Here is a 7727-nt window from a genome sequence, read left to right on the forward strand (position 1 = left end):
TTGCGACTAGCACGACCGGTGCGGACCAAGGCCCGCTCGCGGGCTCAATCACGCCTGCGTGCGCCATCTCCCGAATTTTCTCCTCGGCAGCCTCGCGCTTCGCTAGAGGTAGCCGGCGTGGGCGCTCCCGGATGGGGGCGGCGTCCCCCGTGTAAATGGTGTGCTGCACCAGATCGGTCCGCGTGCATTCGAGTTCGTTCACTGCAAAAATGTCCTCGAACTCTGCCAATAGCTCACGCAACGCTTCTGTCTGCTCGGGCTCCAGGTTCTCACTACTGCGAGCCAGCAGCTCTGCCATCGCATCCACCCCGGTACGCGTTGCTACTTCGGGTGCACTAGTGGTCCCGGTCTTGCTCGCCCCTCCCTCGCGCACCATCGCTACCGGCAAACCGTTCCCCAGCTCGTCGCGTTCTTTGGTCAACGCCACCCATTTGCGCCCCACCTTCATTCTATTTCCCCTGACGTGGATCACTGCATTGAGGCGGTCCAAAAGGTCCATCCCCACAATGCAGTGGTCCCGTATGTCACAGACTAAAAATGAGTGCGAAAGGGAGACTTGACCGATTTCCACTTTAACGCGTCGTACCCCCAGAACGTGTAAGCACTCACCTGTTACCGATGTTACCGTCTGTGCACAACTTGGAGCCACCTCAGTGCCCCCGGCGTCTCCCTCCATGAGCCAGCCCGCCCTACACAGTGAGACTGTGGACCCAGTGTCTAGGAGGGCATGACTCACTACACCCCCAAAGACCCCCTTGACATACAGGCCTGCTCGTCCCAGCCGCGCGCTGAATCCCATTGTGTGGGGAGCTCTCACTGGTCGCGGCACCGTGGCTCCCGTCTCGGTGCCGCTTCCCCATTTAAACGTGTCCAGTTTTGAGTACGCTGTCCATGCTCGATAGCATCACAGTCGCGGATCAAATGGCCTGCGTTCCCGCAGCCGAAGCAGCGGCGGCTCGGCCACGGGTTGCGTCGTTCCCCCGCCGGCTCCGGAGGCTCCACGTCGCTGTTGGCTGAAGTGGCGCGGTCGCCTAGCACACCCTCTGCTCGTAACGCGACGTCCAGCGCCTCTTGCCATGTGCACGGCTCCGCCAGCCTGACGTGATCACGGAGTCGCCGTGGTGTCAGTCCGCGGAGGAAGGCCAGCCGTGCCAGGTCGTCCTGGATATCCGCTGGGAAGTTGGGGTAGCCCTGCCTCGCCAGCCCCCGTAGATTACTTGCGAAAGCGCCGAGCGTCTCACCGTTTGTACGGGTGGCTAAAGTTAATGCATTGCGGGCCTCTTCCTCGCTGTTCGCTCGGCCGAACCTCCTCTGTAGCGCCCCCTGCAGGCTCCTCCAAGACGTGCGCTCTGCTGGAAGCAGATCATTCAGGACCAGGAGTGCATCTCTTTCGAGCGCGAGGGCGGCTCTTACCGCCGTTTCCTGTGACGACCACCCGCACAGCCCCGCTGCCATTTCCACCTGCGTAATGAACGCATCCGGTGGCCCACCGCCAGAATACGCGGGTAGGTTTGGGCCTGCCGCCGCCCCGGCTCTTCGTGTTGTCCCGCCGCCATGGGCCCATTCGCTGCGGCTTACACCGTGCGCAGTCGGCTCCTCCTCTTCAAGGCACCGTCCTCGGTGTCCTGCCGAAGCGCCACCCGCCCCTTGCTCGCCGGCTCCGGAGCATTTTGAATCACTGCCGTTGAGCTGCCACCTGAGCCCTTCGAGGCTCCGCCCACGGCGTCCTCTCACCGGCGCAATGTCACCCACTCTGCCGTTACCATTGCAGGAGTGCTCTGCCCGTTCACCGTACCTGGGAACTTGTTTCTTCATCCGGCATCCCCCGCTTTGTCCCTCAGCCTGGGCTCGCTGCAGTGCCTCCTCCTGGTAGGCGATCAACCGCTCAATGTCATCCATCGCTCGAGGGTCCATCTTATCCCACTTCTGACACCAATTGTAGTGGATTTAGGGGGGAACTAAGTTCACTACAGAAAAGGAAGGCTCAACACAAGGAGTTCAAGTGCAATTTGGAACACATCCAACCCTTTATTTACCAGCCTTGAACAAGGCTAAAGGAACCTGTGCGCCCTCTTGCATTCGGAGGTTGCACTGCACTGATTCACCTCATGAGTCCACCTCTTCCCCCCCTTTGCCGAGCGAGCCGCGCCCACTGTCATTAACCAGGCTCCGCTTCACGAGGACGGTGGGGCGCGGCTTCCCCCGGCAGGCAGCCTCAAAGGTGCCAGCACCCATCACAATAACCACACAATGAACCCATGCCCTTAACCCCAGCACAACATAGCACGATATCAGAACAATATAGCGCTAACCCACTCCCAAACCATGAACTCCCATAATGCTCCGTGCGGCCAGTGTGGAAGCAGCCAATAAGGAGGCAGCCCCGCCCCCCACAGTCACTACAATATATAGTTCACGTTTTTTATTAAAATGTTTAAGGATTGTTTTGTTATAGCGAAATTTTAAATTAATATGAGTGGGATATAAGTGATTTAGGCAACAAGACTTGAGGATGAACCTAAATAGCGGCTAGAAATGACCGACCAGGCAGGCAGAAGTCTGCTTTTCTTATCTCACAAGTCATGGAAGGGTGGGATGGGGGACACATAAGTGTGGGGTAGGAACTGTGGAATCAGGCAGGGGTGTAAGAATTTAGGATATAGTCTTGTTATTTTAAAGAAGGTGTACATGATTATTTAATTATACTTAATAGGAACCAGTAAGCTGCATTTAGCACCATGCTGCAAATACATATTAAAAACTTTAAAGAAAAAGGTCTTAGTTATTTTAATAAAGACATCCTACAAGGTGCCCACGGCCCCAGCTTATATAATCTACAAGCTTGATCTGAGATGCTTGCTGGAGTACAATGCTAAGTTGACAACGGTAACGGAGCTGCAGACTGTTTGATAGTTAATGAAACATAGTTCAAATTCAACAGTGTCAGCAGTCATCCACTATGCAGGGAGACTACAGATTCACTATAACGACCCCATTTATCTGCTGGCATTATTTAAAAAATTTTTTTTGACAGAATAAAGCCTTAGTTATTTTAATAAATATGTTTTTTCAGTAAATGTATATTCATGCTCATGTGCACAAACACACACACACACACACCGGTGGTCAGGGGCTTTAGAGTTTAACTTTAGGTCTGTGAAAGTATATGTGTATACAGACCCCAAAACATACTAACTTAGTCGTTCATGAGTCTTATTGTGAAAACTCACACAAAATAGACTTGTAAAATTTAAAGAAAAGACATTAACAGCTTTTGTTAATGTTTAAATGTATAAAAAACTTTAGATGTGTTTGTTAAACAGTCAAACAAAAATGTGTTATTTTAAAGTAGTATAAAATATAACCTTAACTTTGGACGCAAGATGAACAACCTACACACACACACACACACACACACACACACACACACAGAGCAAAACCCCAAGCATGCGCACAAGCGCACAACCAAAGGTTAGGAAGTGTGCTTTTCCTTATCTCACAAGTCATGGAGGGAGGGAGGGGGGGGGGGACACATAAGTGGGGGGGGGTAGGAACTGTGGAATCAGGCAAGGGTGTAAGAATATAGGATATAGTCTTGTTATTTTAAAGAAGGTGTACATGATTATTTAATTACATTTAATAGCAACCAGTAAGCTGCATTTACACATTAAATGCAAATACACATTAAAAACTTTAAAGAATGGTAATAAAACTTGACCATAGTTTTTAGTTACACAAATATTTTAAGACGTAACATGAAAGTTTTTCAAAGTGAGATGTACAAATGTTTTAAAATGTAACATGAAAGTTTTTCAAAGTAAGATGTACAAATGTTTTAAAATGTAACATGAAAGTTTTTCAAAGTAAGATGTACAAATGTTTTAAAATGTAACATGAAAGTTTTTCAAAGTAAGATGTACAAATGTTTTAAAATTTGACATAAACGTTTTTCAAAGTAAGATGTACAAATGTTTTAAAATTTGACATAAACGTTTTTCAAAGTAAGATGTACAAATGTTTTAAGATGTAAGATGTTTGGGTGTTTTTGTTATGTGTTTGCAGCCCAAACGTATTTTTAAAATGTACAAAGTTTTATGCATTCATTTTGTGAATTAGTTTTGAAATCTAATATGAACATGGCTTTTATTTTACAAAAGCAAAGTTGTAAAAATTTTGTAGGGTTTTTATCAAAGGAGATTTTGTTAATGTAACATGAAGTTTTTTTATTTTCAAAGTTGCACAAGTGTTTTAAAATCCATCATGTATACGTGTGTTTTATTTTTCAAGCTTGTGTACATTTATCAAATGAGTTTTTAAAATGTACCATGACTGGGTGTTTTAATATTCAAAATAAAAGTTGTGCATATGTTTTCTTATATGTATGCAGCACGGTTGTGTTTTTAAAATGTACTAATTTTGTGGGGTGGTGGGAATAAAGCGTATTTAAAGGGGTACCTCTCATGGAATCTACCAATCTTTACCAGCTGATGAACCCTGAGCCACATGGGGACTGGGGGTTTTAACCATGAGACTCGACACCTAGGCATTAGATCCTTATGTCAGCAATGGTCCCCAAGCGTTTACACAGTGTAGGGTCAGGTCCAGAGAAAGCTGTAACTACGAGTGCAGCTGATTAATAGCATTTAATTTATAACAGTAGGAGCTAGTAAACTGCATTTAGCAGTCGCATTAAAACACGTTAAAGACTTAGAGAATAAAGCCATAGTTATTTTTTAATAAAGATGGCTTTTCAGTAAATGTTGGCTTTCCTACAAGGTGACCCCCGAGGCCTATGCTTATAGCATCTGGGTGCCTGATTTGAGATGCTTACTGAGGATGCCATGTTAACACCGGTAATTGAGCTGCACCATGTGTCACACTTAATGAAACTTAGTCCTAACTCAACAGAACCAGTCGTCATCCACTTTTCAGTGAGATTTCTGAGCGAAAAGTTAGCGAAGTTTCATTTTCTTACTTTACCACCTATCGGTTAGTAAGGGAAATGGAGGCGGTAATATGTCGGACACGTCAATGGCACTGAGCGCGAGGGAGTGTGTGGTGTGGCGCGAGCTGCTAGCTGATGTAACGCTGCGAACAGTGGGGCTCTTACGTTTTTAAGATGCGGCTAACTATCCCCGAGACACTTTAGCCAGGTTCGTGTATATTTGCTCTTAAAGCTGCTGTCAACGCCAGGAGGGAGCTGGCTAGCAATAACATTTTTAGCTGGTCTTAAAGCTTGATGTATTTTTCAATCAGTACATACATGGTTTAGAAGAAAACCTAATCGACATTTAAATAAATAAAAAATAAACGTACAAAACTTGAAATCCACCAGAAGCATGTGCATATTTTTCTGGTTTGCATGTTATGTGTGGTTGTCTAAGCACCGTCGGGCCTAGTGTTTGATAGGTGATGGAGAAGCATACGGTCGTAAACTGCATGCGCTTATGCCAACAGGTGTTTAACATACAAACATAGACGCTTTCTTTAACGTAAAACATTTAAAGGCTCATTCGGTTTTGTCGACATTCTTAATTTTATTCACGTAGCCTCTAATCAGCTTACACTTGTTCTGTTTTACTGTAGAGTATTTTAAAACAATGTCACTGAAATGTCACCACATGTCAAAGCTAACAAGGTAACATGATTGTATCAGCGGAACAAAAAGCCGTCGCCTGGATATGTATAGACAGATCATGTATTGCTCAGCAAATCGACAGCATTATGAAATCTATTTGTATTTAGACAAATATATTGGGAATGAAGCGTTGCGTTTTAAGAGGCAGACATTGAGGCCGAATTTAAGTTGGTCACAAATGTATTTTTCTTCTGCAGCTAGAAGCGTCGTCTGAGCCTGATTTTAACTGGCATGTCGGTGTGGGATTCTTATAGTAGAAGTTATGTGAATTGCGGTACTCTGAAATTAAGTGATATGTGTATTAGAATCGTGAAGTGTCATCTTCCTTTTGTTTTAGGTTCCCCCTGGGCATTTTTATGAACTGTATTGCAATATCAGACAGTGTGTCATGAATTTCTGAAGGCATATTATATATGACCATTTCTTGGATACGTCTCTTGTACAGTAGTTGCAGTTTGTCAGGACAAGACTGTTTGCCTAATGTGACATGGTGAACAAGTCTTGTGATTAAAGCATGTCTGCTGCTTAAAACATTGTGTTGTATGCTGAAGGTTTCTTGCCGGTACATGTTGAATTACCGTTACATTAGAATATTCAAGTATTATTTTTTAAATCATTTAATGAAATAGGTATTTATCTCATCACTGACGACTATGGTCCACCTGTGTGACAAGTAACCCGTCCCAGACTCAAGGCCTGTTGTGGGAACCCCATGGTGTAGCATTATGAGAACGTATACAGGGAGTAGTACAAATGAGCAGTCGCCCTGCCCCTCTTTTACTCATTTTGGAAGCTTAAATTACTAAATTGTGTCTTTAATGCTAATCTGTATGATTCTATGGTCTGAGTGAGTCTCCAGTACTACATGAATGGTAAACTTAAAAACTCTACTTCTCTTAGCTTAATAATATTTTCTTTCTTGAGTTGAAATAGTTTGTGTCTAATTTTCATTTTATTGATTTTCTGCACACTTGGATTATTTATTTCCCCCCCCCTCCTTTGTCTTAAAGGTTAGAGGGGGTCTGTGCTTGTGACCTGGCAATTATTTTCGGTGTTTGTCGCTAAACTCGCAATATAAAATTTGAAGACAGGTCTGTGACCTGTGCTTGCGACAAAAAAACGTCTAAGTGGTAGTAGGCAAAGCACAACAGCGCCTATACTTTTCTGAAAAGGGTAATCTTTATGGCACAGGCAGGAAAAAGGTGATGATCCACTAGCAGCTCCAAGACGAAAATGGGGTTTATTAAAGAAAAACAGAGCACCCTGGGGTAAAATACTAAACAAAAGGACCGCGAGGGGTCCGAAACAAGCTGGGAGAAATTAGAATGAACTAAAGAAATCATTAAGTAACACAACTAAGGAACTGGGCTAAACAGAGAGCAGGACTAAAAAAAACCAAGCACACAGTTCACAACTAACACTGACCACGGACAGATGGACGGACGAACGAATGAACGTGCACGCACGCGCACACATACATACATACATACATACAAACGCACACCCACTGCCACCTCAGTCTTGTCTCTTAACACACGCGCGTAGGCCTTTTTGGAAAAAACATCAATCACCGTAAGCAGATACTTTAACCCGTCGTTGTACGTCCCCAACCCTTACATGTCGCATAAATCGGCCTGCCACTGACACATGGTTGTCGGTACAAGCACTCTGTTCCCTAGCGCTTTGAGGCAAGACAGTTATACTTTACATAAACCGGTTAACAACAAACAAACAAACAAATTTATTTTTGTATATCGCATTATCACAACATTACATTGTCTCAAAGCGCTTTGTAGGGAACAGAGTGCTTGTACCGACAACCATGAATGGGTTCCATGAATTAGCAAACTCATTTGATAAATGTACACAAGCTTGAAAAATAAAACACACGTATACATGATGGATTTTAAAACACTTGTGCAACTTTGAAAATAAAAAAACTTCATGTTACATTAACAAAATCTCCTTTGATAAAAACCCTACAAAATTTTTACAACTTTGCTTTTGTAAAATAAAAGCCATGTTCATATTAGATTTCAAAACTAATTCACAAAATGAATGCATAAAACTTTGTACATTTTAAAAATAC

The sequence above is a fragment of the Brienomyrus brachyistius genome, chromosome 5 (genome assembly GCF_023856365.1).
Source record: "Brienomyrus brachyistius isolate T26 chromosome 5, BBRACH_0.4, whole genome shotgun sequence".
In the NCBI taxonomy this organism is placed as follows: domain Eukaryota; kingdom Metazoa; phylum Chordata; class Actinopteri; order Osteoglossiformes; family Mormyridae; genus Brienomyrus; species Brienomyrus brachyistius.